This window comes from Crinia signifera, chromosome 8, assembly GCF_055691185.1.
Source record: "Crinia signifera chromosome 8, ASM5569118v1, whole genome shotgun sequence".
Classification (NCBI taxonomy): domain Eukaryota; kingdom Metazoa; phylum Chordata; class Amphibia; order Anura; family Myobatrachidae; genus Crinia; species Crinia signifera.
In genome coordinates, this window is record NC_139224.1 from 161,029,285 (window position 1) to 161,040,441 (window position 11,157).

At 47.0% G+C, this 11,157-nt stretch overlaps 1 long non-coding RNA gene across 1 annotated transcript; it reads right to left on the reverse strand.

Annotated features, from left to right (window-relative positions):
• Window positions 1-202: 202 nt before the first annotated feature.
• Window positions 203-10,123, reverse strand: LOC146027177 (uncharacterized). The gene is made up of 3 exons (XR_014454708.1): window positions 10,014-10,123; window positions 8,349-8,422; window positions 203-327 (listed from the first exon to the last, which is right to left on the reverse strand). It is a non-coding gene; the product is annotated as an uncharacterized LOC146027177 (long non-coding RNA).
• Between the last annotated feature and the right edge of the window lie 1,034 nt (window positions 10,124-11,157).

Here is an 11,157-nt window from a genome sequence, read left to right on the forward strand (position 1 = left end):
TGTCTTTCAGTTCTGTGTCCAATTTGAGAATATGCCAGTGTTTGGTGAGAATTTGTTCTATTTCTTTATGGTTGGAGTTGTATTGTGTGATGTACGTGACCAAAGGTTGTTGTTCTGATGTCTTTTTGTCCTTGTATTTTAGAAGTTCGTTCCTGTCTAGTGTATTTATTTTTTGTATTTCTGTTTCTAAGTGGTGTTCAGGATATCCTTATCTTATGAATTTTCACTGCTCTGTTCTTCGAAGATGTTTGCCTCTGAACAGTTTCTTCTGATTCTTCGTATTTGTCCCCCGGGGTTGTTTTTCTTCCAGTTCATATGGTGGTTACTCTGGAATGGTAAATAGTTGTTACCATCCACCTCTTTTGTGCAAACATTGAAACCAGAAGGACTCAATATAGACTTCGAATTTGCAACTTTTTTTAAATGATTTTTTATCAAATAAAAAAAATGATTTTTTAAATAAATTCCCTTTTTTTTCACTAATTTCGATACATACTTCTATAGATCCTTTTTCTGCTTTTTTTAATATATATATATCATACCCAAACTAATAAGTTGCTCACATATACATCGCCCCAAACATAACCTTATTGAAAGCCTTATTTTATCCCATACCATGTGCATGCCGCCAAAAATGAGACTGACTTCCGTTTTTTGACAAATAAAGTTTTTTAAATGAAAAAAAAAGTTTTTTCAGAGCTACAACGCTATAAAACCAAGGGCTCAAGCAATCAGCCACCATCCTTGACAAAGAGGCTAACGCCTTGAAACGCGTTGGAGAGAGGGACACGTGAGAAGAGCACACTCGCCGCTACCGGAAGCACGGACTGCGACTTCCGGTTTCGGATTAGCAGCTGTGCTGACAGCGCAAGAAGACGGGGACGGAGAAGACGCCGATACCTTGGAAACACCTGAAGGAGAGGTAAGACTAGGGGTAGTTAGGGCCTCCGCACCCTCCCGAACATTACCTACGGCAAACTCCGGGCTACAAACCTACCCCGCTTTTCCATCAAAGTGCGCTCCACGTTTCAACACCCACGGAAAAAACTCCAATAGCTCCAAAAGGAGCTGTAAACATTCAAAGTGAATACTTGCTAATTGCATTATATTTTATTGCTTTTTTGTCCTATTTGATTTATTTTTATTTTATTATTTTAATTCATTTATTTTTTTTTTTTTATTTTTACTTTTATTTTATTTTTACTTTCTCATTTTCCGGCATGCACAGCTACTAAATACAAGCGCTTGATTAATCCCTTTCATACAATCTGTCATAAATCATTCCATATATGCTGTGTTTTACGGTATGTTATCTACACCCAATTAAGGTTTATATGGGTATAACCCTGCATACGGGCAAATATCTGCCTGCACCCACTGCAGCAGTGATTAGAACTTGCATACCTGGAGACGTCCGTTTCTCATTTATGAAATATTCTACCCATGATGAGTATCAGTAACGGTCTCTCCATCTCAGGGCTAATGCAGGATGCAGCTATTTATGTGGAGAACCAGGGACCGTGCAGGTCACTAGATTTCCACAGCAGCTACAGCCCAAGCAATGCATTGTGCTTATTTATACCAGTAACTAATCTGCATAGCTAAATGATTGCAGGCCTATTCCCTAGCATCAATGTTTCTGCTAGAAAGGACTGGCAGCGGTTTTGCATATTAATTATTAGAACCAGCAGCTTTCCCACATCAAGGCCAGGAAAAGCCTGCGAGCCTGGTTCCGCATGGGAAAGGTCACAGGTCAAGTTTAAGTTTTGTTTGCAAATTTAAAAAAAATAAAAAAATTAATATAAACTGGGGAACATATCCTTAAATGTCCTCAAAAACTTTGTCAATATTTATCTGAGATATAATTCATTTAAAAATGGGTTTGGATCTTCAACAAACAGGATTCAGCTGAATATATTACATTAAATACACCGTAAAGGACTATGAAAAAAATAAAATCGCTCCCCTGCGAATGCACTGGGAGCGTTTCAATTAGGGATGGCCATCGTTGTCCTTGCCATCGATGGCAAAGGTGCAACTGGCCATCGACAATGTATAACTATGCAATGGATGACCATCAATGTTTTTGCATATCGATGGTCATCCATTGTCTTTGATTGGTTGGCCTGTGAGCCAGTCAAAATACGGGATACGGGGCTTCACGAGTGTTGGGGGCGGAGCTATGCTCTATGTCCTGGCCCCTTGGGGAAAAAAAGCTAGACATCGATGGTGGGAAGCCATCTGGTTCTCCCCTATCAACGTCAAAACTATGTCATCGACCATAAACCATCGATTTCTAATCATCGATGGTCATCCCTAGTTTCAATCAGAATAGGCTACATTGTCCAATGTGTGTAATCCTGGCAGTTCCCCCGGACGCTCTGCACAGTCATGCAAAAGCCGGTATGCAATTCTCCCCAAATTTTCCCGATGTCGCTCAGATTTCGTTTTTTGCAGGCTATACAATATGGACACCCAAATATACAAACAACATTTTTGCCCACAAAACATGCAGGTCCAGTGAAACCTGTGTGTTTTCATGGGCAGGTGAATCAAAATCCCCGATAAGCCTCAGCACGCGCCCACTTGTCTGGGCGAATTGAATAGCCCACCGCTAAGACATACCTCCAATCAATGACTGGGCGTAATTGATTACTGGTCTATGGGGCCCATTTATCACGGATCGCAGTTACAATGCGATCTGCATGGAATATTACCGCCCAGGCTCGCGTTGTAAAATGCGATCCTAACGGTGGGATGTTATCATCCTTGCCACACAGGGACAGGGCTTCTTTAATGGGCCCCAAAGTATCTTAGAAAAGCAAAAATAAAACAAAAGGAACTGCATATGTACACCTACAGTATGGACAGCTGGTGGAACGTCAGTACCGCAGTACATTAACAGAGTTTTAGTGCACAACACCTGGATGTGGTTTGTATATGGCTGTGCAGGTCACATTCAGAGTGATTGGTATATACAGAACAATAATATCCAGCAGCACACATGCCCTCAGGAATAAGAGTAACTGTATCACCAGTCAGATATTCAGGAGGGACAGCACCCAAACTGCACAATCAATCTGACCAGCAGTCCGCCTTGGACGATTCTGCTGAGACCAGCACCCAGCACAGACGCGTCCTCATGCAGTTGATAGGTCGACAATATAAAGGTTGATAGTCAATAAGTCAACATCTATTATTCAACAGGCTAAAGGTCGACATAGAAAAAAGTCAACATGTATATTTCATGTTTTTTTTCTTTTAAAAACCAACTTGTTTATACCCGAAGCACGCAAATGGACGCAGTACACTAATGCAGTGTCCATGTCGACATACAATTTTTTTATTTATTTTTTTAAACCAATGTTGACCTTTTACGTTGGCCCTTTCCATGTGTCGACCAATAGTGGACAAAAAGATCCGCACCTGTCCTCATACACTTAGGGGTCGATTTATTAACATTTTCACTATAATAATGTATAAAGGGGCGTTTCATATTATTTTTGTTACACTTAATCTATTAAAAGGGACCCTTTAATGATCTTTTCAAAGGGTCATATGTGTAACGGTAAATGTGATCTAGCCAAACTTGCTACAGTACATTGGCATGATGCGGACTGTGAGAAGGGTGCCCCTTAGCCTGAATACCACATACGTCACGAGACACACGGCACGACCCACATACTTCCAATGCTGTATCATAATGTGTTTTTCCTTCCATTTTTCATGATAATCCCATCGCAGATGCAGTAATCCACCAGTGTGCAAGAGAAGACAGGCGTCGGCTAAATGCACAGGAATTACATTTAAACAAAGTACGTGGCCTGGAGTTTTTCATGATTTTTTTTGTTCTTACTTTAACATCCCAATGGGCATAGAAGGAGAATATAAAAAAAGAGGAGTTATGGTAAACCTACCATCGGTTAAGTCCCTTTCTTCGAGGTTCCTGGGCCCACGGGGATTACAGCGGGGTTGTAGGCGGATCCAGAGGACCGGGCACCAACTTCTCCAAAGCTTTAGCTTCCCATCATGCCTGGCTCCTCTCCCCTAGAACCCCGCCTTCATGCTAGGCTATTCAGTTATTTTACCAAGCCCCAGCAGGACGCAGAAGAGGACAGAGCACCCAACACAGGCACGCATATGTACACACATACAGGCGTACAGAGAGGTGAAAGAATAGATCGCAAGTCCACAGACATCAGGTGTACTAGGGTGGGTGCCCTGTGGGCCCAGGAACCTTGAAGAAAGGGAGTTAGGCGAAGGTGGATTTTACCATAACTCCTCTTTTCTTCTTTGGGGTTCCTGGGTCCCACAGGGACTACGTCAGGGATGTCCCAAAGCAGTACACTAAGGGTGGGAAGACGCCTGAGGGGCCAGAAGAACTTGGCATCCAAACGCAGCATCTTGGGAAGCATATGTATTGAAGGCATAGAACTTCAGAAACGTGTGGACCGAGGACCACGTAGCTGACTTGCACAGCTGCTCCGTGGAAGCACCCCACCTAGCAGCCCAGGATGGGCCAACTGACCTAGTGGAATGTGCAGAGATAGAAGAATGCAACGGTAGGTTAGCCTTCTCATAAGCCTGTTGGATCGCCATCCTGATCCAGCGAGCTAGAGACTGTTTGTGAGCAAGCCACCCTCTCTTATGGAACTCATAAAGAATAAACAAAGCGTCTGAACGCCGAATGGACTCTGATCTTTGAAGATAGATCCGAAAAGCTCTCACAACGGCCAAAGACATCTCTTTGGAGGACAACTTAGAAGAATTTAGTGCCGGAACCTCCATTTCTTGGTTCACATGGTACTTAGACACCACCTTAGGAAGGTGGGAGGGTCTAGTCCTAAGGACTGCTCTATCCTTGTGGAATATGAAGAACGGGGAACTACAGGATCTCTCCTGGATCCTGGAGACTCTCCTGGCAGATGCCATAGCCAACAGGAAAGCCACCTTTACTGTGAGCCATTTCAGTTCAGTTGAATCCAACGGCTCAAAAGGTGGCTCTGACAGAGCAGAAAGGACCACAGACAAGTCCCACCGAGCAACCGGGGAGTAAACGGGGGCTGAATCCTCAGCATCCCCTGAAAAAACATTCTTACGTAAGGAAGAGTAGCCAGCTGCTGCTGAAACCACACCGACAGTGTGGATACTTGTACCCGCGGTGAAGGCAGGCACAGATCCTTATCCAGACCATTCTGAAGGAAGGACAACAGTCTAGCCACCTTAAATTGCTTTATGTTGAGCGATCTTGCCCTACACCAGGCAAAATAGGTGTGCCACACCCTATAATAAATCGTAGACGAGGCTGGCTTCCTGGCCCATAGCATAGTCCTAGCCACTTTTGACGAGAAACCCTTGTTTCTCAGGACAGCAGTCTCAAGAGCCACGCCGTCAAATGTAGCGTCTTCTGATCCAGATGTAGACAAGGGCCCTGACCTATTACATCCATCCGCAGAGGTAACAGAAAAGGAGGAGCAGCTGACAGCTGCACTAGATCTGAGAACCAGTGTTGTCTGGGCCACGCTGGGGCCACAATGATGAGCACTCCTCCCTCCTGCTTGAACTTCCTGAGAACACAAGGTAGAAGAGACACTGGTGGATAAACATAAGGCAGACAAAAGTTCCACGGAACCGACAGAGCGTCCGAGAAGGCTGCCAGAGGATCCTTGGCCCTTGAACCGAACAACGTCAGCCACAATTTATCAGCCACCCGTGGGACTAAGGACCTCCTGTGTTAGATGAAGATGGTTCAACAAGGTCTCCTGTGAATTTTCCAGAATGAGCAGGTCGTCCAAGTATGGAAGTACTCTGACCCCTTGGCATCTCAGAGACACCATCATCACGGTCATTACCTTTTGGAGACCCTGGGGGACGTGGCTAAGGGAGAGACACAAATTGGTAATGATCTGGCAATATTGCAAACCGCAGGAATTTTTGATGGGGCAATGCAATGTGTAAAAAAAATTAAGATTTAAATAAAAAATTAATTAGGTACTTGTGTAGTTTCACGGCGCCGCCACGCGCACACTCTGTCTCTGAAACTTGGCAGCCTGCCAGAAGCTCTGTTTAACTGTGCGCGTGCCGCTCTAGCTGTAAGTTACGTATTGTCAGCCTACGTTATCAGCGTAGCGCTGGGCAGCAGCGCGCTGCCCAGGCGCTGACAGGTCACTGTGGTACTTGTAGTTCCACAGTAAAATAGGCAGCCCTGCGCACCGCTGACAACGGTGGCATGTAAAAGTGGACACCCCGGGCACACCGCTATCTAAGGGGGAGTCACCCATGCAGACGCTAAATTTAGACACAAAAGCGTCTGAAAACCGGACTACCTGCTAGCCGCTAACAAGCCGGGGTTTCTGGACTTAGACGCCAAAGCCTCTGAATTTAGTTGGGTCTAGGGGTACATCTAAATTTAGACGCTAAAGCATCTAAATTTAGTTGGGTCTAGGGGTACACAATTGAAACCTGTCCACAGTGGCAGTAGTCGACGCAACAGCTGTCGACCTTGTAAATTCCACTATCCACACCAACCCGAAGCGTGGCGAGCCCCGCGAGGGGCGGCGGTACGCGTCCTACGACCTTTTCATACTCCCACTATCCACGTCGGCGTGGAGTTGATTTTATAAAGTGTTGCGAGCGCAGCGAGCCACCAAGCCGAAGCGTGGCGAGCCCCGCGAGGGGACGCGGACACCTGTGAAGCCCGCGAGGGGACACGGATAGCTGTGAAGGTGTCCGCGTCGGCTCGCCACACTTTATTAAATCAACTCCACGCCGACGCGGATAGTGGGGTATGAAAAGGTCGTAGGACGCGTACCGCCGCCGCTCGCTATGCTTCGGGTTAGCTTGGATAGTGGAATTTACAAGGTCGACAGCTGTTACGTCAACTAGTGCCACTGTGGACAGGTTTCAATAGTGTACCCCTAGACCCAACTAAATTCAGAGGCTTTAGCGCCTAAGTCCAGAAACCCCGGCTTGTTAGCAGGTAGTCCGGTTTTCAGGTGCTTTTGCATCTAAATTTAGCGTCTGCATGGGGGACTCCCCCTTTGATAGCGGTGTGCCGGGGTGTGTAGTTTAGAAGCCCCGGCACGTCAGCGGTGTGCCCGGGGTGTCTACTTTTACATGCCCATGTCAGCGGTGCGCAGGGCTGCCTATTTCACTGTGGAACTACAAGTACCACAGTGACCTGTGCTGCTGCTACTGCCCGGCGCTACGCTGATAACATAGGCTGACAATACGTACGCGCACAGGTAAACAGAGCCTCTGGCAGGCTGCCAAGTTTCAGAGACAGAGTGTGCGCGCGGCGCCGTGAAACTACACAAGTACCATTAATTAATTTAAAAAAAATTGCAGGCACCAACAAAAAACTGAATCGACTACAGTAGCATGGAGGCGGGGTTATAGGGGAGAGGAGCCAGGCATGATGGGAAGCTAAAGCTTTGGAGAAGTTGGTGCCCGGTCCTCTGGATCCGCCTACAACCCTGAATGTGCTGAGTGCGGGGAGGAGACGCAGTGTAATAATACTTTTTTTTTTTGTGTCCATGGCCACATCTGCCGAGAGACAAAAAAACCCATGAAAAACTCATTTCGACCCTTACATGCTTGTGACTAGCTTTTGACAATGTCAACCTTTTTGCCCATCAATCTAATGATCCACACCCTTTAAAAACACACACACAGGTCACAGATAAAGCACAACTGCACTTGGTGTGATCCCCTTGTAGTCAATGCCAGAAGGGGATCAGCACTGCAGCATAAAGCTGGACACAGTACTAAAGATTTATCTGTCTGGTGGGAACAAGCATCTGGTTATGTGCTCCCCAAATGCTGGAAAGGAGACAATAGTCATTCAGACCAATCGGTTAACGCCATCTGAGTTAGCTTTATCCAATCGGTTTCATGCATTTTCCAGCGTATGGGAGAAAATGGTTGATGGTTATTTGCTCCCATGCATTGCCAGATATATAGGGCCTTATTCTAGTTCACTCTTCCTGACAAAATCCTTCTTAGATGGACAAAACCATGTGCACTGCAGGGGGGAAGATGTAAAATGTGCAGAGAGAATTAGATATGGGCGAGTTATTTTGTTTCTGTGCAGGGTAAATACTGGCTGCTTTATTTTTACACTGCAATATAGATCTCACTTTGAAGTAAAACCCCACCCAAATCTAACTCTCTCTGCACATGTTACATCTGCCCCACCTGCAGTGCACATGGTTTTGTCCATCTAAGAAGGATTTTGTCAGAAAGAGTGAACTAGAATAACCCCCATAATGCATCCTGTATTAGTAAGGAGGAATGAAGCATCTCTTTGGCATAGACATAAATATACTGTAAGTAGACAGATCACTCACCAGATTAATAAGCGTCGGAATGATTGTAATCCACAATGTTATATGATGATCAGATGACGGACGATGTTTCAGTCCTGTTTAGGATATTAATAATGGCAAATTACACCCCATAAGTGCAGTGAGAAGTGTGCCCTGATCCTGACCAGGTGTATATAATCATGATCACCCACACCTGTGTCTCACTGACATGTGCAGGCCCGCAAGCTAGCAAAGCAAGGGCCCTGATAACATGCACAGCCAGTATGAACAGGGCATAAAGCAGGGGTAGCCAACTCCAGTCCTCGAGAGTTACCAACAGTTAAAGTTTTCCAGGTCTCCTCACATAATCTCAAGGGAAGTATTTGGCTCCACCTGTGGATCTTTTAAAATGTGTCAGTGAGTAATGAGTGCCCAGGTGACCTGGAAAACGTGAACTGTGTGGGGACCGAGTTTGAGAACCCCTGTATTAGATTATAGTTATATCAAGGTTGCCTACCTGACCCTCTTCTTCAGGGAGAAAATGCTCTGTTCCTGCACATCCATGATAATGTAGGATTGCCAGCACCTGTGGTGAAACACCTTTCTTATCCATTACCTAGCTCCCCACAGGTGCTGGCAATCATACATTACCAGGGAAGGCCAGGAACAGAGCATTTTCTCACTGACGGTGAGGGTCAGGTAGGCAACACTGAGTTATATCCAGGGAAGTTGTAAAGAGAGGTGGGGGACCATGTGCACATACATATCTCCCAACATGACCCTCTCCAGGAGGGACACAATGCTCTGCTCCTGGACTTCCCTCTTAATATCGGATTACCATCACCTGTTGCAAACAGGTTAATTGATAAGAAAGGTGTTTTACCACAGGTGATGGTAATCATACATTGAGGGGAAAGTCCAGAAACAGAGCAATGTGTCCCTCCTGGAGAGGGTCATGTTAGGAGGTATGCACATATGTTGTGGGGGCCCCTTCTCTCTGCGCATGTGCCGGTCTGGGGGGTAAATGCTGGATATATAGGGGGCTTCCGCTCTCTCTATAGTGTCTGTTACATCACTACTACTTCGTGTCATCTGTACGGGAAGCATTCAGCATCCTGGCGGAGGGGACACCATCAGTCACAAAACCGACACTGGAATACCGACATCGGAGATGATGTCAGCACTAGACATTCTGACTGGGAGTGACCTATATTCCCAACATTGGGACTGATTCAGACCGTCACATAGAGCAGTGAATTTGCGCCCCCCCCCCTCTCAACATGACCCTGCCCGTCTCCGCTTCAGGGAGACAGGCAAGGGTTAGGGGGGGGTTCTATGCAGCGGTGGAAACCATAAATGGCAGCGGAGAACTCCATCAGAACGGGGCGCACAGGCATCTCGTGCGCACAAGCCCCCTTCCGACGGCTGGCGGGGGCTGACGATGGAATCGCCAGCCCCTGCAACGAAGACCCACGCTTCATCTGTAGGCACTAAAGCGTCTTCGGGGTGCATTCAGCAACCTAGCGAGCAGGACTGTATCAGGCCCACCGTGTTCCTGCACCCAGCTAAGTAATGTTACACCAGTTCTATCACTACAGTCCAGTTATTGGTATAGACCACTGATAGATAGATAGATAGATAGATAGATAGATAGCCTGAGAGACAATAGACAAACTCCCTACAGAGAGAAAGAGCGACAGAACTTACTTCCTCCTGTGGGATCCCATATACAGCCCCTTCTTCTGGAATCTCCCTAAATCAGGTGGTCTCTCCCCCACGCTGCCTACTTCTGCCTCTGAGGTGCAACCTGCAGCCATCCTTCAAGTCAGCAGTGCACATTGTTCAGCTTCGTTCTGATTAGCAGGGCTGACGCTGGCAGATGGGGGCATCTAGTGGCACCCGGTAGTACTGCACTCATCAGTGACACAAATGGCAGCACTCTATGTAAAGACGCTACAGATTTGATTGGAGTTGTAGATAGTGTCGGCCTGGCCAGTGCTGACCAAGGGGGTAGGGGGTTCTGGGTAGTCAGAAATCCCCTACATGAGTTACTGGGTTCCTGGAATCATGATGCCCGCCATGTTCCTGAAGACAATTTGCTACTGCACATGATGTGCAGATCACCAGAAAAATGGCTGCTGCAACTTTTTTTGATGTGATCCCTTCTTCAACAGCAGCGCTGATGCAGAACTGTGGAGAGGTAAAGTAATGTAACATGGGTGCAGGGTGCCTACCTTAAAGATTCTCTTCTCTAGCAGGAGAGAAGACTCTCTGCATCTTTTCCGGGGGGCGGGGGTGGGGCTTGCCACCATTAAGCCCCGCCCCTTTCCGGTAATTGGTGTTATTTACGGCTGTTCAGGGCGGGGTGGTACTAAATGACACAATTGTAGCCCCTCCCTCTCCCCAAGGAGCTGCAACTCTGCGAGTGCTGATATTTGGCCGGCAAGGAAGAGGGTGCGGGGGCTGATGCGGGGGACTCGCTAAATACGGGAGGCTTGCCCATCCTTCCGGGGGGCCCGAACTTCAGGACCATCCAGGCCGTTCCAGGAGGGTAGGTAAGTATGCACTTCACTGCACGCACTGCACCCATCATAGATACAACTATGGTGTCATCAATTCCAAACACTGCAAGCACACTTGCCGACTTTTGAGCTGCCCTCTTCGGAAGAGAGGGCAGCCAGCTCTATTAGGCAGGGGGCAAGGCCATTGCCGGGAGTAAAAAATAGCCGGTTTGGGGGCAGAGCCACTGATGGCCTTTCCTGTTGAGGGACGTGTCTAGAGTGATTACATCATCCCCCCCCCCCCCCCGCCGTGCAATGCTGGTATTTCAGGCATTGCACTGCGGGGGCGG